Here is a 27,111-nt window from a genome sequence, read left to right on the forward strand (position 1 = left end):
AAACACCTATGGCCTATGCAGCCTTTCTTTGACTTTAGTACATGTCGTTCTCACTGAACTGCATCCCTGAGCAGCTCATATAGTGACATGTTTAATGTAGCTGGGTTACCCAAGACTTGCAGAGATTAGGAAGCTGTCAGTAAAACATTCGGGAGGGCTTTGTGAATTGCTTTCTAAAATCACTCTAAATTAGCAATTAATGGAAAATTTTTGACAACTTGTTCAACACGGAGTACAGTCGGATAAAAATCAACCTCTGGAGAATTCAACACTGTTTATCATTAATACTAGAGTATATTTAACAGATAAATTTTTTCCAGAGTAGTCATCTCAATTTATTTCAGTGGATATCCTTGATTAGTAAATTCTTTCTCCCCCCTTTAAAGAAAATTTAGAAATTATCTCATCCATATAGTAAAATTAGCTTTCTTCTTGCCCAACTGCAGAATGACCTACATTCTACAAAGGATACAAAAACATCTAACTGAAATATAGATTTTTCTTTATTTAAAACAGCAACATTTGGTAGATTTCCAGTAAAGTAAAGGGGAGGAACAAACTTGGGGAGGAATATATGAATATGTAGTTAGGGATAAATGGAATTAATCTTTTTTTATGCATTGTTATAAGTAACTAACGTTTTTCAGGCAACAGTGATAGGTAATTTGTACTTAGAGACATGTATTCCATTGTTTATTTTAAGTGAACTATATGCATGGGTTCCTTGAAATGCTGGCATGGTTACTTTTTCAATTACAATTACATTTTCAATTATTTCACACTCACAGGTTACACAATTAATTGTACTTCTGTAGATCACTTTGACCCAGAACTAGAAAATATTTCAAAATAATTAAACTTCTACTAATATAAATACGTACAGAGTTAGGCTATCTAGTTTTTTAAAAGGCTAGCCACGTGATTTGGCATTAAGGAGATACACCCTATATTATGAGAAAGTTAACAGTGAGTCAGTGATGAAGTTAAGGGCTAAGCCAGAGAACAAATCAGGGTAGAGATGTTCCTTCTATTTCTTGAAAATACGTCACGTGGAAAGCATCATTTCCTCTGAAAATGTTCTCCCAATGTCCCAAAACGATGACAAAGTACCATAAAAATACCCTATAACCTACAAGAAGACAGGCAGTGAATACTTTGGTGAAGTTCTTGGGTAATGTTTGAAAAAGTTTTCAGCAAATACACACACACACAAAGTAAAAAGAGAAACTGCCTACAAAAAAGATCTTTCAAAACTAATTTTGTGAAAACCAAAGTATTTCAAAGGAATCTTCAAATTTAAGTATTTGCAGGTGGAAATACTAAATTCCAGTGCCATCTAAAATGTATACATTTTCCTTTATCTTCTGGTATCACATATGGAAAGTTTATGAATGGATAAGCACCATGGCCTGACCTAGAAATGAATTAGGGCAAATTTTATGGTAAAAAGGCAGGAAAACAACAATATTCCATACTATTTAAGAGTAAAATTTTTACTCTTATTTATGCATTTACTTCTTTTTTCATAGCCTTGAACTTTAGGTCTCCAGAGGCAAATACATTCATTCAGTAAATATTTACTGACTGACTATGATTTGCTAGGCATTAGTGGAGAAATGTGAGACTATAAAGACACATTCTCTGCTCTTAAGACACTTAATAACTGAGTTGGAGACACATACATGCACACAAATACATTTTACTGCTATATAACAACAACTATATAAACCTGTTAAAACAATCTCTGTAAACAAAAACTGCTTTCTTTCCTGTATTTCTTAACTCCCTTTTAGTACCACTCAGTATATTACTCAGTTGGTTCAGATTTGCAATTGAACAGCATGTAGTAGACACCAAGCCAGCATCTGAGTGCCAAAACATTTAAGGAAAAACAGACATGACACAATACTAATGCAAGGTCAGCACAACCTGGCCAGTTGTGAGGAAGGGCCAGTCTCCCTTCTCACTTCCAATATTCTCACATATGGAGAAGTACAACCTGTTTTCCTAACAATCCATGCTTTGTATTTGTCTATGCTCCAAAGTAGCGATACTTTTCTTCAACCTAATCCCATTTACTTTTATTTTCCACCCCATCTTCTTGAAATAAACTTCCTGTGTCCTTGATAATTGTATATTATTATATTGAGGGTCATAACATCACTACTTTTTAGCAACATATTTATTCAACTTTAGGTAAGAATCTTTGAAATTGACAAAATTAAATCTTAATAAATTGGACTTTACAAATTAAGAATCTTTTTCAGAAGGAGTTGGGACAGGCTCATTTTCCTTTTTTGCAGTTTTTTCCTGTGACTTTAACTGTTAAGCAGAATTAGAAAATTTAAGTATGTTCAAATATAATATTTGGTATTGAAAACAGCAACAGCAAAAATATCCAGTCTATACCCTGCATCAGTATACATTCTGCCCAGCCTGCAATACGTTCTACATTTTCACACTTGGAATCCGTTTTGAATGACGGCACTGAAACTCTGTGCAAGTTCCTTAACAAACATTCAAATATACTCACAAGTCTTAATAGTCCTAAGACAAGAAGTGAAAAAAATACATATTCACTTATCTATTTAACAACAGGTCAGGAAAACTTAAATAAGGGTTTAAGGAGAAAAAGATTGATTAGGTTTTCAGATTAACTCTGAACATTCAATCAGCAGAACCCCTGCGTTCCTAAAGTGTTCTGACCAAATGAGATTCTGGTACAAAAAACAGGATTGTATAACAACTTTTTTTTCAAAGTGAATGAAGTTTTTAAAAAGCTTGTTTAGCACCAACAACTTACAAACTAAAAACATGAAGACTACAATTTGCAAATGGAATGCTTCCAAAAGCCGGTAATCTAGAACTTGGAATGTATCCTCCCACTGGAACAATGCTATAAAACGACAGCTAGCTTTCCAGAACAGATGTACAAACTGTTTTTAAGAGTGTTCTTAATATACCATCTATCTGCAATGAAAAATAACCAAAACAGCATCATCGTAATACTGGTAACAAAAAAATAATAAAAGAAAAAGAAAATATACATAATTGCAAAACCATGACTGCCTGGCCTTCAAGAGAGAGAATATGTAAATGACTCAAAGAGTGAACAGATCTAAGAATTAGTCAAAAATTTTTGTATAATTCAAAACAATAGTGTTGGACAGGTGTAGAAAAGTATTAAAGCAAAGTTGTGACTGCCTGAAGGACACCTCACTCTCTAGCCCGCCCTCTCTCTTTCTTTCTCTCTTTGCGTAACACACTGAGCAGAGGTAAGTTGGGCCCTTTCCACCTGGAAGATAAAAGCCACACAGAGTAAAAGCACAAACACAGAGTGAAGGAGGAAAGCGAGAGGACACTGGAAGGTGTATCTGGGCACTTTGACGACACGGAGGCCAGCCTTAGCTCCAGAGGCCTGCATAGTTCCCGTGGAGGCCGGAAGGGAGAGGCCCCCCAGCGGCGAAGAGCTTCATCTCGGGCCAGTTGTAGCAGTGGGTGTAGAGCGCGTTGGGGAACTCACCGATGCCACCGAAGTAGTTCACCCACAGGTCATCGTGGTTGAGCCAGCCTCTGCCACAGGTGAGCTTGAGCTTCCTCCCCGCGGGCCCCGGAGAGAAGTGCGGGCTGGCCGAGGCCCTCTCCTCCAGGAACTTCTGCGCGCGGATGTCATAGAAGAGCAGGGAGCCGTGGCCCGTGCCCACGGTGACGATGTGCTGGTAGAAGCTCAGGGAGCGCACACCCGTGCCGCCCTCTCGGGCGCACAGGGGCTGGATGTTCTGGTGACCCTGGCGCAGATCCAGGAAGGAGACGTGGGACTGGGAGCCCACCGCGTACAGGGCCAACTCATCGCAGTAGGTCAGGCACACGTTCTCTCGGCAGCAGGGCAGCCTGATGGACAGCAGCCTGGACAGGTTGCTCCGGGCTTTCCACAGGTGGAAGTAGCCGTCCAGGGACACGGCTCCCAGCTCCTGGTTCCTGCCGCTGAAGGCCAGGGCCCGCACCTTGCGGTTACTGGGGTTGGTGCTGGCCCTGGGGATGGTCTCCACGTCCCTGGGACGGATGTGGGCGTACACGGGGAGGCCCGCGTCGTTGTGCCAGGCGATGCTGCCGTGGGACATGTCGGGGTCCGTCCTCCAGAGCGCCACGGTGCCGTCGCGGGAGCCGCTCACGGCCACCGTGTCGCTCATCCAGGCGATGGCGAAGATCCAGTCCTTGTGGCCGTGGCGGTCGCCCAGGCACACGGGGTCCAGCGTGGGCAGCTGGTAGACGGCCAGGCTGTTGGGGTTCTCGCCCCCGGTGGCCAGAAGCGTCTTGGAGGGATTCAGCTGGATGGCGTGGATGCCGCAGCTCGGCTGGGCGCGGGCCGAGCCGGGCCCGCGGTCCCGCATCAGGGGGATGCGCGTGATCTGGCCCGATTGCACGTCCACCACGAAGAGCGTGTTGCACTTGGTGCCGCACACCACCTGCCTGGCGTTCAGCCACTGCGACGCGAACACCTTGTTGAGCGTGCCCAGCGCCAGCTCGCGCTCCGTCAGCAGCTCGGGCAGCTTCTGCACCGCGTAGCCGCGCAGCTCGCCCTCGAAGCCCGGGAGCCCGGCGCGGCCCCGCGCGCCCACCTCGCGGCCCTTCAGGTAGTGCAGCAGCGAGCGCCGCGCCGCCGTCCGCTTGGGCTTCTTGGCAGGCAGCGGCCCCTCCCCGTCCGCCGCCGAGCCCAGCGACGACGAGTCCGCGGCGGCCGCGTCGAGCGCCGGCGCTTCCCGCTTCCTGCTACCTGTTTGCCGCGGGGCCATGGTGGGCGGCGGGCGAGTGGCGGCGGCGGGGACGGCGGCGTCGGCCGGGGGCCGGGGCGGCCGCGGAGCGCGGAGCCAACAGAGTCCGGGGCGCGGCGGCGACGGAGGCGAGGGCGGCCGGGCCGGACGAGGAGAGGTGGCCGGGGGAGCGGAGCGCAGGCGGCGCGTGGCGGCGAGGGCGGCGGCGGCGGCGCGGATCAAGGCGAGGGCGGGAAGGGCGGCCGGCGGCTCGGCGGGAGCGAAGTCGGTGTGGGACAAAGACGACGCGGGGGGCGAGTGTGAGGGGGCGGAGGCGGCGGGAGGGGCGGGCGGGAGCTGGTGGGAGGGAGGACACGCCGGCAGCGGGGATGGATTTGTTGGGCCTGGGATGTGCTGAGGGCCCCGCTCCAGGACCCCGAGCTGGCCATGTGCTCCTGACCTAGATCCCCACTAAATGACTCGGGATATTTTGCCACTCTTAGGACAGCAGCCGGGCAGCCCCTCTGCTGGAACCTAAACAGTTTCAACCAAATAGATGCACATATATTTTTTCTCCTCAAATTGAGGTCTCGGAGCTCCTGCACCGCAGTGGCCTGAAGGATGCCTTCCGAATGCAGATCCCCGGGGCCCCACACTCTGATCAGGGAGATGTCTGGGACACCTTGATCAGGTTCTGCCTTGAGAACATGGCAGGCTGAGCTGACATGGGAGAAGGGGTGTTCCTTGGAGGTGTTCGCTTCCATTGTAACTCAGAGCCCTAAGAAGGTGGAGAGGAAGAGTCAGGGGGAGGGGCAGCTTCCTCCCTGCTCCTGGGTGCTGTCCTCAACTCTCAGTCCCAGAGTCTCAGGTGCTTGGGCATAGTCCCCCGGGGCTTTAGGGAGAGGTTCTGAGGGATGGGCAAGACTTTCACAAGCGGACATGGAGATAAAGAACCTTTCAGAAGGAGGCAACCACAAGGACAAATGATAAACAAGTATACGCGTTCAGAGGGAGGGCTTAGTCTCCGGAAGTGGGTGTTTCATACTTCGCTCTGCTGTGTCGGGGCAGCCAGTGCAGTGGCAGGCTCGTAGCCAGGCATGCTCAGTTACACAGTGATAATGTGGCGCTCCGAGGCTGGTGGTTGATGCCCATTCTGCACACACAGCCCTCCTCCTAACAGAAATATGCATGATGCGTGGTGGGTGGATGCGTGGGAAAATGCATTTACTTTTCTGACCAATCAGGGGAGCCCATGGGAGCTGCTTTGTTGCTGCTTCCTCCTCCCTTCCCCTGCCCTATTTGCTGATTTTTCTTCCCGCTTCCCTCACCCTTTTTGCAATGTCACCTCAAATTGCACAAATTCCAAGTACAAACCATGGGTCATTTCCACCACTCTAGTCCCGGTGCTGCATTCCAGTGTTCCCCAACACTCCCCTGCACCCCAGTTCTGATTCTTCCCATATCATTCATCTCATAGCAACAGAAGACGGTTACATGGGCTGGTGGTGATGAAAATGAAATTAGGGACGGCTTCATGGAGACAGCTGCATTTTGCTCCCACAAGTTGAGGTGGGGGGCATGGACATTTCAGAAAGAGGCAACCATGTGTGAAATGGCACAGAGAGTGTAGAGAAGTGGTTCGCAAACTTTAGCGTATATTAAAATGACAGGGGCAGCTTAATAAATATACATGTACCTTGGCTGTATCCCTAAAGAGTTGATGCAGATGGTTGGGGACCACTCTTTGAGAAGCACTGGTCTAGGCTCTTCTCACCCAGCTCAGGGCAGGGTGTGTTGCAGGTAGGCGAGTAACATCTTTGGTGTACTTCAGGGTTACCCTGAAAATGGACCCCTATCCAGGCGAATATTGTGAAAGCCTTAGCAATTAAAGAGGCTATGGTCAGCTCGATGCCAAAGCAGCATGGCCTAGGCAGAGAAATTGTACCTAGTAAGTATATAGAACTCTTACTATGTAAGCTTACACCTTTACTATATTATTATACTAGCAAGCATCGTTTCAGCAATTTTACAAATATTATCTTGTTTAATCCACTGTTATAATAGGGTAGCTACTGAGGGAAAACAAGGCTTGGAGAGTTATAATTTTGTCTAAAGTCAATGAAGTAGTAAGTGATGGATGCAGGATTTGAACCCAAGTAGTCTGAATCCATATTCCATGCTCTTATCCACTTCTCAGAGATTAGGGATATGTCAGGGATTGAGTGAAAGGTTCTGCTAGTGATAGAGATTTAAGCCTCATTTCTTTGCATCACCAAAAATGGTGGGACACGGCTGTGGACATCTGTGAAGTTGGACGCCATGGGTAAAGATGCTAAGAGCAGCTGTGAAAGATTCTAGGATTCAGCCTATGATCAGTGGCAAGGCTTGCTGAAAGGGGCAGTTCTGTAGCTCTTCTGACACAACAGCCAGACAGATTAACAAGGACCAGTGTAGGTCATCCTGATGTCATCCTGTCATGGAATGAACAATGGGGGTATCCATAGCAAACAAAAGCTAAAGACTACATCCATCTCTTTTTTCCTGGGACCAAGTATGCATTGAAATCTAATACTATCTCATGGAAAGGGGAAAGAATCCTTGAAATTACTGATGTTGGACTCTACCAGCCAGGTGTGTGCAGTTTGGATTCAAATGCATTTTGGTTTAGAAAAACAAGGACACGTGCTATATCTTCCTCCTACGTTTCGTGTGAGAAGATAATACTCATTACCCATACCTCACAAGAACAAGGAGAGGGCTTTGTATGCTCTGGGGAAAGTGGTACCACAGACGGTAGAGTGGTAATCCCTTAATCACTTACCAGCACCCCAAGTCATAACGCAATGCCCTTATGTCTGCAGTTGTGGCGGATGAGTATTGTAACTGTGCAAAACGTCATGGAGATACAGGAAGGAAGACTTTCAGTTCTGGCAAAGAGAGAACACCCCTATTCCTTCCAGGCCCTCAGCTCTTAGAACTAAAAAGCTCTCGAACATAGCACAGGAAACAAGTAAAGGAAGTCTCTGAAAGATGGAAAGAAGTTGGAAGGACTAAGGATCTCAGAATTTGAGGAAAGACAGGGTGGTGAGTTCCCTGAGTTTCCTTATTGTGTCCCATATATTCCAGAAAAGGAACCGCAGAAGCTCCAACCAGGAACCTTCAATAGGCTCAGAAAATAAGAGCTCCAAGAAAAGCCTGTCCCCTCTAGGCAAAGGATCTGGAGAAGGGAGGCCAAACAACAGAAAACCTTTTTCTCAATACTCACCCTATTTCAGCCAAACACCCCACCTCTCCCCACCCCCACTGCTTCAGTGCGGCCAAGTGGGAAGCTGATCTTCCATTCTCAGTATGGCAGAAGCAGGTGCTGTACCTTGATTCCCCTGCAGGGGTAGTGTCAGCGCGGTCCCGGGATGAGCTGTGCCTCCACACGCACCCAGGAACTCGGAGACTTAATGAGATGATTCGATGAGAAGCTAATCACCACTCTGCTTCTCCCACCCCCCTCCACTTCACCGGTGTCAGCAGGGCTCAGTGAGGAGCTGAGCTTCCATCTCCCAGCATCAGGGAGGCTGAGCACTCGCCTCACCCCCGGTATCAGCAGGGAGCTGACCCTCCACACCCACCCAGCAGCAAAGAGCAAGGGACTGGGAAGCAGGGCAGTTCTGTTCCCCAGGAGATAGTGAAAGATGTACACCTATAGATTCCAGAAACTGTGAACCCAAATAGCCTAAGTCCAAATAAATCCACACCAAGGCACATTATAGTTAAACTTATGAAAACGGAAAACAAAGAAAAAATTTTCAAAGCAAGCAGAGAGAAGTGAGTGACACCTTACTTGGAGGGGAAAAGCAAATTGAATGACAGCAGACTTCTTATCTGAAATGAGGCCAGAGGAAGTGATGAAAGAAAAAAATATGTTGACTGAAAATTCTATAGCCAGTAAAAAAACAAAACAAAACAAAAACAACTCAGGACTGAAGGGGAAATAAAGATATTCTCAGATGAAGGAAAACTAAGAGAATTTGTTGGTAGAGAAAACCTACCCTTGAAGGATGGCTAAAGAACGTTTTCTAGGCAGATTGGTAATCATAAAAGAAGACCTGGAATTTTAGAAAGAAAATCAAAATGACTACAAATATGATAATATATAATAGACTACCCCAATTCCCTGGAGTTTCTTAAATAAAATTTGATGTTTGAAGCAAAAATTACACTATCTGATGTGGAATTCAATGTATGTAGGGGGAATACTTAAGACAATGATATTTAAAAGTAGCTAAGGTAAAGGGAACTTAAAGGAAGTGAGGTGTTTTATACTTCACTCAAGGTAGTAAGACATTGATAACAGTATACTATGATAAATGACATATGCAAATTGTAATACCTAGAGTAACGTCTAAGAAACTTTACAAACTGATATATTCAAAAGTAATATAAATAAATGAAGATGGAATCCTACAAAAAGAAAAAAAGAAAAAAGTTCAAATAACCCATGGGAAGGTGGGCAAGGAGAAACAGAGGAACAAGAAAAAGAGGAAACAACAGAAAACAGATAAGTGGCAGACTTAATCCCAAACATATCAATAATTACCTTGAATATAAATGTTCTAAATACATTAATCAAAAGACAAAGATTGGCAGAGTGGATTAAAAAGAAAACATGATGCGAAAATATGTTTTCTGCAAGTAACTCCCTTCAAATATGACATTGACAGATTGAAAGTAAAAGGATAGAAAAAGGATAGAAAAATGGTGCAAACATTAATCATAAAAAAATAGGAGAAGCCATATTAATATCAGAAGAAGTGAACTTCAGAGTGAAGAAAATTACTAAAGACAAAGAGAGCCATTACATAAAGCTAGAAGGATCAATCTGCAAAGAAGGCATTACAATCCTAAATTTGTAAGTGCCAAACAAGAGAGACTGCATGATCAAGTTGGATTTATTCCAGGTGTGCAAGGCTGGTTCAACATTTGAAAATTAGTGTAAATCAACATGTCGAAAGTATAATGAAAAAAATCATATAATCATATCAACTGACAGAAAAAGCAGTTGACAAAATCCAAACCCCATTCATCATAAAAACTCTCAGAAAACTCAGAATAGAGGAGAACTTCCTCAACTTGGTAAAGAACATTTATAAAAGCCTACAGCAAACATCCTATTTAAAGGTGAAAAACTAGATGCTTTACCTCTAAGAAAAGGAACAAGGCAAGGGTTTCTGGTTTCACCACTTTAATCCAGTGTAGTATTAGAATTTCTACCCAGTTTAATAAGGATAGATAAAGAAATAAAAGGCCTAAAAATTGGAAATAAGTAAATAAATGTGTTCCTATTTGCAGATGAAATGATTGTCTATGTAGAAAATCCCAAGGAGTCTACAGGAAGAAATTCCTGGAACTAATAATTGAATTAAGCAAGGTCATAGGTTGCTCAGCCATCAGTTACATTTCTATATACCAAAAACTAACATTACAGAAACCAAAATCAAGAACACAATACCATTTAAAATCATACAAATAAAATGAAATATTTACATATAAACTTACCACAACTTTTACAGGATCTGTATGGTGAAAAAGACAAAATACTAATGCATGAAATCAGTTAAGATCTAGGTACATGATACATTCATATATTAGAAGACACAGCATAGTAAAGATGTCAATACTCCAGAAGTTGATCTGTAGTTTTAATGCAATTTCTATCAAAATATCAGCAGGGTATTTTTGGAGACATAAGCTTGTTCTAAAATTTGTATAGAAAGGCACAGTCCCTAGAATAGCTAAAACAATCTTGAATAAAGAGCAAAGAGGGAGAAATCAATCTACATATCTACAGTAATCAAGATAGTGTGGTATTAGCAGAGTGATAGATACATTAGCAAACAGAACAGAATAAAGAACCCAGAAATAGACCCACCAAATATGCCTAGCTGAGTTTTGAGACAGGTACAAAGACAATTCAATAGAGGAAGGATGACTTTTTCAACAAACGATGCTGGAGAAATTGGACATCTATAGGTAAGAAATGAACCTTGACCTAAATCTCACTCCTTATACAACAGTTATCTTAAAATGGATCATGGACTTAAATTTAAAATGTAAAATTATAAAACTTTTAGAAAAAAATAGAAGAAAATCTTTGAGATCTAGGGCTAAGCAAAGAATCCTTAGAATTAACATCAAAAGCACAATTCATGAAAGGAAAAATCGATAAATTCAACTTCATCAAAATTACAAGGTTTTACTCTGTGAAAGCCTCTGTTAAGAGGAATAAAAGAAAAACTGCAGACTGGGAGAAAACATTTGAAAACTGTATACCCAACAAAGAACTAGAATCTTGAATGCATAAAGAACACTCAAAACTCAACAGTTAAATAAGAATCCAATTAGAAAATGGGCAAAAGACATGACTAGACATTTAACTGAAGAGGATATACATATGGCAAATAAGTACTTAAAAAGATGTTCAATAATAATGCTATCAGGAAAATGCAAATTAAAATCACGAAGAGGTATTACTACACACCTATCAGAATGGCTAAAATAAAAATGACACCACCAATTTCTGGCCAGAATGGTGGGAATGTAAAATGGTGCAGCCACTTGGAAACACAGTTTGGCAGTTTCTTACAAAAGTAAGCATGTGCTTACCATATTACCAAGAAATTGCACTCCCGGGCATTTATTCTAGAGAAATTAAAACATATATTCACACAAAATCCTGCACATGACTGTTCACAGCAGCTCTATTTGTAATAGCCAAACTCTGGAAACAACGTGGATGTCCTTCATCAGATGGAAGGTCAAACAAACTGTAGTACTTCCAGATCACGGGTGATGACTTAGCAATACAAAAGGAACATGCTATTGATACATGCTCCAACTTGGATGAATCTTGAGGGAATTATGTTGAATGAAAAAAGCCAATATCAAACGGTTACAAACTGTATGATTCCATTTATATAACATTTTTGAAATGGCCAATTTATAGAAATAGACAAGTTAGGGATTTCCGGGGTTTAAATAGGGGAGTGGGAGTTGGGAGGGAAGTGGCTGTGGCCATAAAAGGGCAACAGTAGGTATCACTGTAGTGATGGAAAGCTTCTAAATCGTCACTGTATCAATGCCAATATCCTGGTCCTGATACTTTACTATAGTTTTTCATTGGAGGAAACTGGGTAAAGTGCACACTGAATCTCTCTGCAGTATTTTGTACCATTGCATGTGAATCTACAATCGTCTCAAAATAAAAATTTAAAAATCATTAAGAAAGAAATCATGGAACATATAAAGACATTGAAAATCTGTCAAGATAGAAAATTTTAAAATGAATGAAACCATAAGCACCCTTTTGTCAATAGGTCTAACACTAACACATTGGACTCCTTGCCTCTAATTGTGCAGCCTTGCCTGTTGACTTGACAGAAGCCATTGGAACACTTGAGGGTTAGGGCAGGGAAAAACATAGTGAGGTGCCACTTTCTCTCCTTGGCATCCCTCACTCCACTGTACACAACTGTCAGGCACCTAATAGAATTGAGCAGAAAAAGTACATTAGTATTGCAGCCACCCCATAAGTGTACCCAAGGAGGCTGCAACCTAATAACCTCAGTGAGGTCCTGGAATGAGGATTCATTAGGCAGAGGGTGGTCATACTTCTTTCTAACTGTGCAGGTTAGATGATTGAGGTTAATATACAGTAAGTCCCCTACATACAACAAGTTCCATTCTGAGAGTGCATTCATAAGTCCAATTTGTTCATAAGTCCCACAAAGTTAGCCTAGGTACCCAACTAACACTATCAACTATATAGTACTGTACTGTAAGAGATTTGTAATACTTTTCACACAAATAATACATAAAAAACAAACACAAAAAATAAAGAAAACATTTTTAATCTTATAGTACAGTCCCTTGAAAAGTACGGTAGTACAGTACAACCGCTGGCATACAGGGGCTGGCATCGAGTGAACAGGCAAGAAGAGTTACTGACTGGAGGAGGGAGAGGAGGTGGGAGATGGTAGAGCTGAAGGATCGTCAGCAATAGGAGACGGAGGGCAAGCTGCAATTTCACTCACGCCTGACCTTGGCGGAACGCACGTTCACATCTTTGAAAGTTCTCAACTTGAAGGTTCGTATGTAGGGGACTTACTGTACTGGCCAGCTGCCTGTTTAGTAGGTCCAAATGAAGTGTTTAAAAGAGTGCCTTCACATTCTCACAGAACTCCCAAGAGTAGGCAGAGGACTCCACAGAGTTAAAAAAAAAAAAAATCCAAGAAGGCATTCTTGATTTTTGTCTGTTTATTTAAATATGATATACACAAAATACTATACCCATATATTTTATACTTTCTTGAGAAGACATAAAAGAGATTTAATGAATTAATGCAATTCAGATGTATACTAGGATTCTAACATGAGATACGTGAGTATGTTTGCGTGTGGTGGGGAGAGGGAGATGATCTGGGGGAAAGAGAGAGAAAGAAATAGGGATGAGGCAAGCAAAAAGGAAAGACGTATAAATGCCCCCCACACTCAGCGTATATGACATGATTACATGTTTACATTTATTTAAAATTTTATATATGTATAAACATAATTTTTAAATAATAGACAAATTCAGTGTTTAATATTTTCTTCGGTACCTCAGTGGATAGTCTTGTACTCACTGCTTTGGAGATGTCATCTAGTGGACTGTTATTTATTGAGTGCTTATTAATAAGACAGGTACTATGCTAAGTGCTTTACATCAATTATTTCATTTAATACCTACCACAACGACTGGAGCCCTGGATTATTTCTCCCATTGAACATATCAGGAGTGAAGGTATAGCAAATTTAAGACAACTCAGCAAATTCATACAGCTAGTAAGTGAAAGAGCCTGGATTGAAATGTATCTTGGCTTGCTTCGTGAGACCATGCATAGGCTATAGTATGTATTCTGTATTGAACTTTTGTTTATAAAAACAAGTGATACAGTGAGGTTTTGTTTTATGTCTTTGAAGATTAAGAAATACCGCTTTTATTTTTAAGGTAGAACATAGGAATAAAATGCTAAATGTACAACTCAGCCAAAAAACTTGAATCAACTATTGAGAAATGTTAGGATAAAGTTAAAACATATTGAATTCTTACCCAAGTGTCTGGTTCCCCTTGCTGAGAGTTTTTTCGGACATGTCAAATCAGTCTCGGTCATTTCAAAAATCTAAAAGAGCATAATGCACAGTTTCAAATATGTAAGAAGCAAAAGGAAATATGTATTATTTTCCTTATACAGCAGTCTCCCCTTATGCACAGGAGATACATTCCAAGAGCCCCCAGTGGATGCCTGAAACTACAGATAGTACCGAACTCTATATATACTATGTTTTCCTATACATACATACCTATGATAAAGTTTAATTTATAAATTAGGCACGATAAGAGAATATCCGAATTGCCAGCATCACTACTCTTGCACGTTGGGGCCATTATTAAGTAAAATAAGGGTTACTTGAACACAAGCACTGCAGTACTGTGACAGTTGATCTGATAACCTAGATGGCTACTAAGCAACAGATGGGATAACAGACAAAGGGCAGGACATGGCTAGATAGCACAAGATTTCATTACACTACTCAGAATGGCATGCAATTTAAAATTTATGAATTGTTTATTTCTGGAATTTTCCATTTAATGTTTTTGGACAACAGTTGACCATGGGTAACTGAAACTGTGGAAAGCAAAACAGTGGATAAGGGGGGGACTACTGTACTTTCCCTAATTCCTACCTCATAAAATTATAGGACCATACACATCAGCAGAGGGACCATTCCTTTCATTCCTGGTTAATGTTCTCTTAATTATCCTGAAGAGAGGAGTAGGAAATGGTGTATGGCCCCTGCCTTCCCACAGCACCTTTAATGGCAACCTGCCTCACCCATAGCTCGTTCTAGAAGAAGCCTTTTGCTGAGCATGCTTTATATCACATGACCCTGTACTCCTGGTCTCAACTGATTGGACCAATTGAAGGTGCAATGATGAGGGTAAGTCGATCCATAGAAAGACGGGTATTACAGATGAAAGAATGAGCTGGGACAAGGAGAGTCTCAGTTTCAATAATTTTATGTAATAAATACCAACTACCATGAACTTAATAAGCATTTACTATAGCTAGTCTAGAATGGAATTTTGAAAACGCTGATTTGTGGGAAAAAGTGGAAGATGGAGTTGAATTAAGTAACACTGCTGTGTACTACAATAAATGTACCCAAAGGAACTCAGCCTATCGCTGATTGGGAAATGAACAATGAAACTCCTGGTCACTATACTTTTTCTAAAAGCTTGATACATTTATCTCCAAATTCTTTAATCTATTATATTTTGGAGGAGCAGACTGGCATTTAGTGTATGTTTCAATTTAGTCACTTTTAATTTCTTGTGAATACATGTACATTTTCCCATCATCACTTGTCTAAATGTCCTCTAAGCATTGTTATTCCACTGAAAAATGAAAGGAGACCCAATCAGTAGTGTTTTCTCACATTAACTTTGTGGTTAAGAGAATCTAATTACCTTCATAGCAAAAGGCTGTCCTGTGGAGAAATGAATTGAAAATAATAAACAGGAATCTATCTGGCTATGAATCTATCTATCTATCTATCATCTATCTTCCTCTCTCTCCACGCGCACACACACACACACACACACAAATTTCATATATATATAAATAGTGATCCAAAAAGGCATTAGGAGAGAATGAATGCAAATCTGGAAAACATAATAAAGATATCAGGCACAATATACTCTGTCTTTCAATAGCGATGTTGCCTACATATGGAAACATGGAAAGTAGTAAGTTACAGGTTCTCCAAAGACAGAATCCTTACCCAATTTACTCATTAAAATATTTTTCTCACCATGCCTAGCACAAATGCTTTTAACTTTTAAGACTAGGTTTTCAAAAAATGATATTTTAGAAGGAAAGTGTGTTGTAGAATGAATGCTTAAATCATGGTTTTATCACTCTATTTAATGTCCAAAAAAGTTAACATTGATATATTTATTTCGTAGAGTTAAGGTACTAGGCTAAATTGTCAGGTAGACCTACCAAAGCAATTAGACAGAGGCATAGTTATCCAGATCTGAAAACATTTTCCATAATTCTTATGAAACAAAATGACTAACCAGACATGAATACAGTTTTCCAGCAAAAAAAAAAAAAAGTTAGTTGGATTACGAGCATTATTTTCAACTAGGACCAGAAGTAGGTTATTGTGAGGCCCATCTGGAGGTATTATGAGTATAAAAATTATATTCATCGCTCAGAAATGGTCCTTGGGGTCCAGTGCAAGAAACTTTCTTGGAGTGTTAGAGCTCAGTGGAGTGCTTTCTTAATGCATCTAACACATCACATGATCTAGTTGGGCCTGCTAAGCAGCAAATGTTAATTGAAAATCAGTAAGCTCAGGAGAGCAAGCTCTAACCTAGGCTTATCACTAGGTGTTGATCATACTTAAACAGCTGATCTATTACCATGCTGGACGCTCCAAGGTTAACTATGCTGGACCCATCTTTAACAGCAACAGATTTTGAGTAATTGCCCTCTCCAAAAGGATCCACAGGGATATGGTCTTTTGACCAGAATTTTCCAGTTTGAGTAACCTAACTCATAAATTTCGAGATTTTCAATTCTCTTTAAACTTTGAGTAAGAGAAACCCATAATAATAGGGAAGAATAATAATCATAATCATGGCTGCCATTTATTGATAGCTTGATATAAGCTATGTATATACAATCCTCACAACAATCCTGCAGGGTGAATATTTTTGTCCCTACTCTACAGATGTGGTGACAGACTTAAAGATAGTGTAAGACTGCCAGTAAGGGTCAGAGATGAACTGAAAATTCAGTTTTGTCTCAATCCCCTCAAATGCACTATCTCAGTCAGTTCAAGCTGTCATAACAAAATAGCAAAATACCATAGCCTGGGTGGCTTAAACAACAGAAATTTATTTCTCACATTCTGGAGTCTGCAAGTCTGAGATTAGAGTACCAGCACTGTTAGGTTGTGGTGTAGGCTCTCTTTCTGGCTCACAGACAGTGGCTTTCTCTCTGTGTTATCATGTGGTAGAGAGAGGAACCTCTCTTGTCTCTTCCTCTCCTTATAAGGGCACTAATTCCATCATGGGGACTCCACCCTCAGGATTTCATCTATACCTAATTACCTCCCAAAGGCTCCATGTCCCCACCTCCTAATACCATTATATTAGGAGATAGGTCTTCAAAATATAAATTTGGGGGGAACACAAACATTCAGTCCACTAAAAAAAGCATTCAATTTTTCTGTGCAAGAATTTCTAAAGTGTATTATGAACAATCATTTGTGAGATGCTTTGTAAACAAACTGTATAGATGTGTCCTACAGCGAAACACATTTGGCAAGTAGATATACACGATATTCAATTTGGAGAAATTCACAATGCATGCTGTCTGAGTGAAGTCCCTGACAAGTCTTGCACAACAGAAATCTGTTTTACTTTACTCAGCGTTTTCCAAAGTTGGTTTTTTATTAAACACTTTTCCACAGAACACAGTTTGAGAAATATTAGTTTCTGTCCGTCATGGTCTGGTCTTCCAACATTCTTCCTGGGTAAGATTATGACCAAAGATTTTGGGAATTTAAGTAAAACACATCATGTTACAAGGCTAGCAGGAGTGAACACAAAGAAGCAGAAAGCTTAATTGCGTGACATTTGTGGTCCTGCCAGTAGATGAAAAAAAGCAAAGACAAATGTCAGGGACAGTATGAAACTGTATTATGTATCATACCTAAATTTTATATGTTTAATATTCAATATCTTGCAGAGATGAATAATAAAGGTGTTGGTGATAAGAAATTATTATTATTATTATTATTATTATTATTATTATATGAGGCAAAGGCTAATTAACTGAAATACTGCTCCCTCATTGTATTATTCAGGGTTCTCCCAAGAAACAGAGCCAATAGTGTGTGTGTATGTGTGTGTGTGTGTGTGTGTGTGTGTGTGTGTAGAGAGAGAGAGGGACTTATTTCCAAGGAATTGGCTCACATGATTTTGAAGGCTGAGAAGTCCCATGATCTGCCATCTGCCATCTATAAGCTGGAACCCCAGGAAAGCCAGTGGTGTAATTACAATCTGAGTCCAAAGGCCTGAGAATCTGGAGAGCTGATGGTGTAAATCCCAGTCCAAGGGCAGGAAGAAGACTAATGTTCTGTCTCAAGAACACAGGCAGGAAAAGAGGTAATCTCCTGTTCTTCCCCTTTTTGTTCTATTTAGACACTCAAGAGATGGCACAACCCCACCCACACAGGGAAGAGCAATGCAAAACAGTCTACAAATTCAAATACTCATCTCTTCAGGAAACACCCTCACAAATACACCCAGAAATAATGCCTAACCAAACTTCTGAGCTTACTATTATCCAGTTAAGTTGACACATAATATTAACCATCACACTCATCATAGGTGGCTTTTAAAAATCTAGAAAACTGATCACTGTACACAGTTGACATGACTCTATTCTTGTACTACAGCACATGACAGTTGTTATGTTGGTGGCTAAAGAAATTTGTTGAGGGCACTCACTCTTTAAAACAAACTTGCATGTAAAAATCAATTGCAAGAGACTCATTTGACTAAAGCTTCTACACAAAGTTTCAGAGTAGAAGTGATGAATTTTTAAAAAAGACATACTAAAGCCTTCAAAGTGTGAAATAAATTTCCACAGCCCCATTTTAAAGTGTCATGACAGACCTAGAAACAATTAGGTGAATATAACTAATTAAAACCAAATTACTAAATCGATAGTGTAATTTAGCCCAAACTAAAACTCACTCTAGCAGACCTGAAATACTTAGATTGGACAAGCTGAGTACTGGATCTCAATTAGAAAATATTATGCTATTGGCCAGGAAACTTGCAGAAAAATCTTTATTTTTAGATGTGAGTTAATAATAAGGTACAACATAACGCTCTCAGAACATATCAAGTATACCAAAATTCAGAATTAATCCAGAACATTAGCTCTATTACTATGATAGTACAAAGGCTAGCTAGCCATATTCCATAGGTTGAGAAAGGAACACTATTAAGGTGACACCTGTATTTAAGATATAGCTCCAAATTAATTTTAAATGACTTAACTTGTATGTTTATTTTTATTGTACTGTTTGATTTCTAGGGAAAATTACCCCTGGTGAAAGAATGCTGATAGAACTGGAGAGCTGGGCATATGAGATCCTCTATGGAATTTAGGAGGTAGCATAAGATTGTGAGGTCCTTGGAGGCATGCCAAAGGAAGGAACATAGCGTATGGAGAAGTCATTTCTAGAATAGAGTTGGGTGAAATATGGAGAGAGGCTATATGCACATTCTTGTTTCTGGGCCCAGTTGGTGAACTTCCAATGCAGGCATGTTAATAAATGGTACAGTTCATGTGGCAAATTGACTTAGTCTATTTGGTTATATGAATATAGATACTGGAAAATATGGAAGAATTTGGTAGAATGATGTGGACTGTGGCAGTAATTCACCTGACCTTGATCGAGAGAGAAATATCAATTTTCAAAGAGCCATAATTTCATCAATAATTTTCTTTTCTTCTGTACATGGATAAAACATATAATTCATGAACCAGCTCATGTGCTGGTAAGTTGTGAGTGTTTGTAGCTATACCTTGTATTTAGGAAAGAGGACAATCACCTAAATGGTGTGATTTCATCTGCCTGTCTCACCAACTCACCAATATTTGATGTTCTTTTAACAAGGAATAAAAACCTTACATTCAACAATTAGAAAATAATCTTAAATTAACACAGAGATACAAATGACTTATAGTAGATCCTTTCTTAAAGTTTTTGGGGCTTCCCTGGTGGCGCAGTGGTTGAGAATCTGCCTGCCAATGCCGGGCACATGGGTTCGAGCCCTGGTCTGGGAAGATCCCACGTGCCGCGGAGCGACTGGGCCCGTGAGCCACAACTGCTGAGCCTGCGCGTCTGGAGCCTGTGCTCCGCAATGGGAGAGGTCGCGGCAGTGAGAGGCCCGCGCACCGCGATGAAGAGTGGACTCCGCTTGCCAGAACTGGAGAAAGCCCTCACACGGAAACGAAGACCCAACACAGCCAAAAATAAATAAATAAATAAATTTATAAAAAAAAAAAAAAAAAAAAGATCTATAGCAACCAAGTAAATGCCCAATCAAGAAAAAGCAGATATCGAATGGTACGAAATGTCCTGACATTTTTACTCACTGTTACCCTACTCCTTCCCTGGTGCTGCAAGGTCTTGATTTGGAAGCAGCAGCAGCCCAGTTTTCAATTCCCTCTCGTGAACCAAAGGGAACAGAGGGAGTTCCAACTTATCAGGGGTTTGCCTGACACATAAACAGAAAGTAACAAGTGTTGGCCAGGACGTGGAGAAACTGAAACTTTTGTGAATTGTTGGTGGGAATATAAAATGGGTCGGCCACTGTGGAAAAGAGTATCATGGCTCCCCCAAAAATGAAAAGTAGAATTATCACATGACACATCAATTCTACTTCTGGGTGTATATCCAGAAGAATTGAAATCAGGGATTTGAACAGATATTTGTATATCCATGTTCATTGCAGCATTGTTCAAATAAATAAAAGGTGGAAACAACCCAAAAGTCCACCAATGGATAAAATATGGTATAAATATGCAATGCTACAATATAGGATGAACCTTGAGGACATCATGCTAAATGAAATAAGTCAGTCACAAAGGAACAAATGCTGTATGATTCTACTTATATGAGGTATCTAAAGCAGTCAAATTCACAGAGACAGAAAGTAGAATAATGGTTGCCAGGGGCTGAGAGGAAAGAAGAGAGTGGAGAGTTCTTATTTATGAAGTACAGAGTTCCAATTTGAGAAGATTAAAAAAGTTCTGGAGGTGGATGGTAATAATGGTTGCACAACAATGTGAATGTACTTAATGTCACTGAATTGTACACTAACAAATGGTTAAAATGCTAAATTTTATATGTATTTTACCACAATAAAAATACAAATTAAAAAATTAATGATTCACATATTAAACACATGGCAACCCTCTTTTAACCAAAGTACTTGGTTAACTACAATTACCATAGAGAATGGCTTCTATGAACGTACCAGATAAAATAATGTGTACTATGTTTTGTGTACGAAAACGAGGGTGATGGTATTTCTTTTAGAAAGACTAGACAGGAATTTTTCCAGTGGTATTATATAGGATGTCTATTAACATTGGCTGAATGTTTATATGACCTGCTGAAGAGTACTAAAAAGCAGAACCTAGGAGCAAATATCCACAAAGGAAAACTTTTTATTAAAGTGCAAATAAAATCAAAAGACCAATACTAAAGAAAATGTATAAACTACAACTTTGCGCAGCAGCATGGATGAATCTCACAAGTAATTATGTTTAGCAAAGTAAACCAGAAACAAAAGAATATGCATGAAACTATTTACATTAAGCTCAAAACCTGATGATTTGAGTAATTTTTCTTCATATGGATGCCATACTACAATTAAAAGAAATATTTAGATTATCTATTTCAAAATCTCAGGGAAACATCCCAAATGCCCATCACTAGGAGGATGGAGGATGGATAAGCAAATTTTGACTTGTTCACACAATGGCATACTATTCCACAATGAAAAGGAAAAGCTACTGATGTACACAGCAATAAGCATGACTCTCATTGACATTATGCTGAAAGAAAGAAGCTGGGAACAAAAAGAACATATAATATGATTTGTTTATATAAAGTTCTAGAAGAGGCAAAAGTAATCTATAGTAAAAAAAGAAAAGCTATTGCCTGCATTGTGTGTGGTAAGATTGACTAGGAAGGGACATGTGGGAACTTTCTGGGGTGAGGAAATGCTTAAAGACTTCCAGTGACTTTCCATTATGTTTAGAATAAAATCTAAACTTACTCTGGTTTACAAAGCCTTACGCAATCTGACCTTTGTCTATCTCTTTAGAATGTATCACAGTTTATCTGCACTTCCTTCTTTATGTTCTTTAATTATGTTCCCACCAAGGTCATTCATCTCTTGGGGACTTTTTGCTTTAGCTGTCTCCTATGTCAGAGATGTTATTTTCTCTAATCTTTACATGACCTGCTCCTTCTTGCCACTGAGTTCCCTGGTTAAATGTCATCTTCTGGGAGAGCTTTCTTGACCACTCCAGCTTAAATAGTTACCCAGTCATTAACGTATCATTCTTTCATTTTCTTCATAGCACTCATCTCGAGGTATAACTACTTTGGTTACTGCCTGTCTCCCCCCATTAGAATATAACCCCAGACAACAGTGAATCTATGTTTGCCTTATCTACCACTGTTTCCTCAGAGTCGAGAAAACTGCCTGACACATATTAGTCTATTGATAAGTATTTGATGAATAAATGTTTTTATCTTTGTCCTATTTTTTTCTCTAAACTAGGGCATGTGCCTTAATTTGAAATCCTTCTGTTTATTACTAGCTCCAAACAAAAGTGCCTAGGAAAGAACACAGGTTCAACAATGTTGTAGGATTTAACTGCTTTATTTTTATAATTTTGGGTAATGGATTGTGGGGTTCCTGGGATCATGTCCATTTGACCTACTTTGTGATTGGTTTACATTCCCTAAAATCCTAGAGAAATAGCCTAGGTCTGTAAGTTAATTCTTCTCTACTCAGAATCATCTGTAGCCTGATTTTCTTCCTTCATTCCTTCCTTAAAAATGCAGTAAAAAAACCTCTTGGGGTTTGCATGAAGAAGGCATACCCGGTGAGGGGGGACTGTTCCAGAGGGTATGAGGGCCCACACAAGGAAACAAGCCTGAAGCTTAGCAGAGTTGGGAGATTGGTTTCATACAAGTAGACTAGGAAAACATGTAAATATATGGAGGATAACAGAACCCAGATTTCTCACTGTCAGAGAAGGGGGTTATAAATATAAGAAAATAAAAGGAAGGAAAAGCTAAAAATGAACACTGTGGTTAGGTTTTAGAACTGGATGTATTGGAAAGAATCCATGGTTTTAAAATTTTAAATATACAAATAAATGGGTATAGAAATAAATATAGATAAATGGATAGAGAGATAAATTTTACCCAGTGAGAAGTTCTGGGAGCAATGAGCTATCCATGGCCCATATCTTGGTCTCTAATGTTACTCTCCAGTGGAAATAAAAGGACAGGGCATCTTGGGGAAATGGAGGGGTTGCTGGGTCAGAAAAAAGTACCAGATGAGCATGGATCATCCTGTTGTGTCAGAAAGTAAGAAAATTCAAAGAATGTTGTTTGCATTTCAAAAGGACACAGATGCTATCTTGCAGGAACTCCTACTGGCCCGAAATGGGGCAATGTCAGCTTCAAAATTAGCAATAATAAATAAATAAATAGATAAAGCAAAATAAATAAAATAATCAATGATCCATACTGACATAGAAAGGAAGAAATAAAAGGGAAACAAGGAAATAAAGAATGAAGGAAGGGAGGAAAAAGCTCTACTATAGACTGAAAGGCCAACTAATAAATATAGAAGGAAGGATGGAATTAGAAAGCCACCATTTGGCAATCATAAAAGTGATAATCTAGGCAAGAACCATTAGTGATGCTAAAACTTCTGGGTGAATGTTTGATGAGAAGAGAGATGTGCATATGGTGTCAAAGTATTGCCTCAACAATACATGCTAAATATAAAAGGAACAAGTAACTTTACAACAAAGAGATCTGGCAGACACTACTTTAATCAACTGATTATAGTTAATATCACCAATAAATGGAAATATTGAAATCTTCTACCACCTTATATGTTAAGATATACTGAGAAAAACACAGCTTCCTTTCTGTAATACTTGTGCCAAAAATGCATAACCTGAATCTAACCAGAAAGGAACATGACACAAACACAAATGGAGGCATATTCTACCAAATAACTGGCCTGCAATTTTCAAAAGTGTCAAAGTTAAGAAAGTCAAGAAAGACTAAGGAATGGTTCCAGTTTGAAGGAGACTAAAGGAAATCATATCCTTATTGCAATGAGTTATCCCCACTTGGATCCTTTATCTGCAAAGGATATTATTGGAATAATTGATGGAATTTGAATGGGGTATGTGGATAAGTTGTAACCAATTAATGCTTATTTATTAATTTTGGTGGTTGTACTATGGTTATATAAGCGAGTGTCTGTAGAAAATAGGTATCAAAGTATTCCTGGGTAACATGGCATCAATTTTCTCTTTATTGATTCAAGAAAAAAGCTTTTATTCTTCTTGTATATTTTTTTAAGTCTGAAAATATTTCTAAAAATATGAACATTTCCAGTATAATTGTGGATCATTCATTAAATAATGAGCATTTATCTAGTACTTGAATGCATCTAAATTTCAGCCCCTCCTGCTTCTTTAGGAATCTCACTGAATCAAATATTTTGTCTTTTCAACTTCTTCTAAGGAGATTTCCCCCCATAATATTTAAACATATTCAAGTCTCTCTAATCTTAAAAGAAACAAATAAATGTGCAACCAAATAAAACTTCCATGGTGCTACATATTCCTTATTAGTTCTATATTTCAAAGCTAACCTTCTTGAAAGATTAGTCTATTCACTTTTCCCACATTTTCCTTCAAACCCTACCATTACACTGAAACAACTGTTTTTGGTCATAGTAACCAATGACCTTCCAGATGCCAAATCCAGTGGTGACTTTCCAGTCTTTTCCAAGTGTTCAAAACTACCCCTGGTGTTGTTGGTAGGGTGATAGTTCTAATATTCAGGTATGACCACATTAATGTTTTGCTTAAAGCTGTTTAATGATACCCCATAGCAATTAGAATAAAGTTCAATCTCTTAAATAAAACATAAAGGGCCCATCAAGATCTGGCACCTGCCTACTTTTCAGGTCTCATCTCTTGTCTCTTTCTCCCTCCCAACCAGTCATGCTGAAATCTTCACAGTTCATTCCATCTCTATAGTTTCAGCACTGATCCCAGCTACAGGCAAATATGAGTTATTAAGTAAATATTCAAATAATGAGTGCCTACTATGTGCCTAAAATAGTACTAGGTGCTGTGGAAAATTCAAAGAAATATTCGAAGTAATGGCTATTCAAGGACGCTAACTTAATTAGGAATCATTTCCAAGTAAATATTTGTGGGCATTTTTCCTAATATCACCAGGTTTGCTATAGCAAAAATGACCTTTTTAAAGAGGAAATAACATTTTAACGTGAACATGACCAACAAAGTCATGCTATTATTAAATCAAACTAATCAACTGACGTGTTTATTAGGTAATAAACTATACTGTAATGAACAACTATAGACAAAAGATCATGTAGGTGTTTAGTATAAATGTAGTTACTCTTACATGTAACTCTTTTAAATGAGAACTTGAAACTTCTGGTGTAGTAAAGAATTTTCTGTCTCTCTTTTCTAGAAAACACTGCAAAACTAAAAGAGGAATAATAGCAACAACAAAGACCAGAAACACAATCTTCAATGAAACTAGGAGCTATTAACCATTTTTAAAATAGAGCAAGTATTAAAGCTAGCAGTTAGGAGACAGGACAAACCTAAGCACTTGGATTGGGTAGGAAATGGGGAGAAACTAATCTGATGAAATTTCCCATAGAATCCCAGGAAAGTTCATGCTTTAAAGCCTTATGAGCCTCTGAATGTGTGAGTGATGCTGGAAGGGTAGAAAATAAGGGCAGTGTTTGAAAGTCTCAAAAAGGATAAGTTAAATTTTACCCATATCCAGGTCCCTTCTCTTGTCTCTCACTGCCAAAGAACCGCACCTTTCCATCCCCAACCGCATGAAAGATTAAATTTATTCTCTGGCATTGGTGAGATGCCCTATGGAAAATAAGGAATGAAGTAAAAGTCTGCATACTGAAAGATGGAATTCTCATTTCTACCACACCCAGCTATAAAATGCCACAGCCAGGTTGACATGAACAGCTAGGAGACTAGCTGAAAGATGCTTCTTTGAAGAAACTGAACCACTCCTGAGAAAACCTGCAGGCAATGGCATTTAGCGCCACTTCCCCAAAGCCAGATGACCAGATCATCACAGCAAACCCAGGACGTGTCGACACACAAAAGCTTATTAGGATGCACTTTTAATGACCACTAAAAATCACCAGATATTTCCAGAAAGTCTCTAAAATAAAAGAAAGAAGCCAAAATGAAAAGAAAAAAAGCCCAGAGGGAATGACACCAGCAAGATGGTGAAATAGGAGGTCCTCTGTCATATGCTCCCACAGAAACAATAATTGGGCAGTCAGCCACAGACAAAAGTGTCTTTGTGGGAGCTTTGAGAATTAGGCGGGAGGGGTTGTGAAACCCCAGGGAGGAAAGTGAGGACCTTCCTACCAACATTATGCAAATAAAAAGGACATACTAGAAGACTACGAACAATTGTACATTAACAGATAACCTAGATGAAACAGACAAATTCCTAGAAACACATAAATTACCTAAACTGACTCAAGCTGAAATAGAAAATATCAATAAACCTATAACAACTAAGAGACTGAATCAAATCTTCCCAATAAAGAAAATCAATGACCAGATGATTAAACTGGTGAATTCTTCCAAATATTTAAAGAGTTAATACCAATTCGTCTCAAACCTTTCCAAAAATTGAAGAGGATAGAACACTTCCTAACTCATTCTATGAGCACAGCCTTACCCTGATAACAAAGTCAGATACAGACCAAAATACCTTATGAATATAGATGCAAAAAACCCTAAACATTTTACTAGTAGACCCAAATCAACATAATACCAAAAGAATTACATTCCATGAAAAGTGAGATTTATCCCAGGAATGTAAGAGTGGCTCAACTTAAGAAAATCAATCAATATGCATCACATCAATAGAACAAAAATAAAACACGATCATATCAATTGATGCAGAAAAGATAATTGAGAAACCCAGCATGCTTTCATGATAAAAAAAAATTCAGAAAAGCAGGAATAGAAGGGAACTTTCCCAACATGATAAAGAACATTCCTGAAAAACCCACAGATAACATCACATTCAGTGATGAAAGGATTAAAACTTTTCCCCTAAAGTCAGCCACAAGACGTAAATACCTGTTTGACCATTGTTATTCAGCATTGTACTGCAAGTTCTAGCCAGAGCAATTAGACAATAAAAACAAATAAAAGGCATCCAAACTGAAAAGGAAGAATTATAAGTATCTCTATTCACAGATGATATGGTGAAAAAAATACAGAAAATCCCAAAGAATCCACAAGAAAGCTATTAAAGCTAATAAATTAGCTCAGCAAATTTACATGGTATACAATGAACATGTAAAAATCAG

General features: G+C 39.5%; 1 pseudogene across 1 annotated transcript; it reads right to left on the reverse strand.

Moving 5' to 3' along the window:
- Positions 1-543: 543 nt before the first annotated feature.
- Positions 544-4,834, reverse strand: LOC309652300 (DDB1- and CUL4-associated factor 12-like protein 2 pseudogene; annotated as a pseudogene). The gene has a single exon. The product of its transcript is annotated as a DDB1- and CUL4-associated factor 12-like protein 2 pseudogene (transcript).
- Between the last annotated feature and the right edge of the window lie 22,277 nt (positions 4,835-27,111).

This window comes from Balaenoptera physalus (assembly GCF_965194825.1).
Source record: "Balaenoptera physalus genome assembly, chromosome: X".
Lineage (NCBI taxonomy): Eukaryota > Metazoa > Chordata > Mammalia > Artiodactyla > Balaenopteridae > Balaenoptera > Balaenoptera physalus.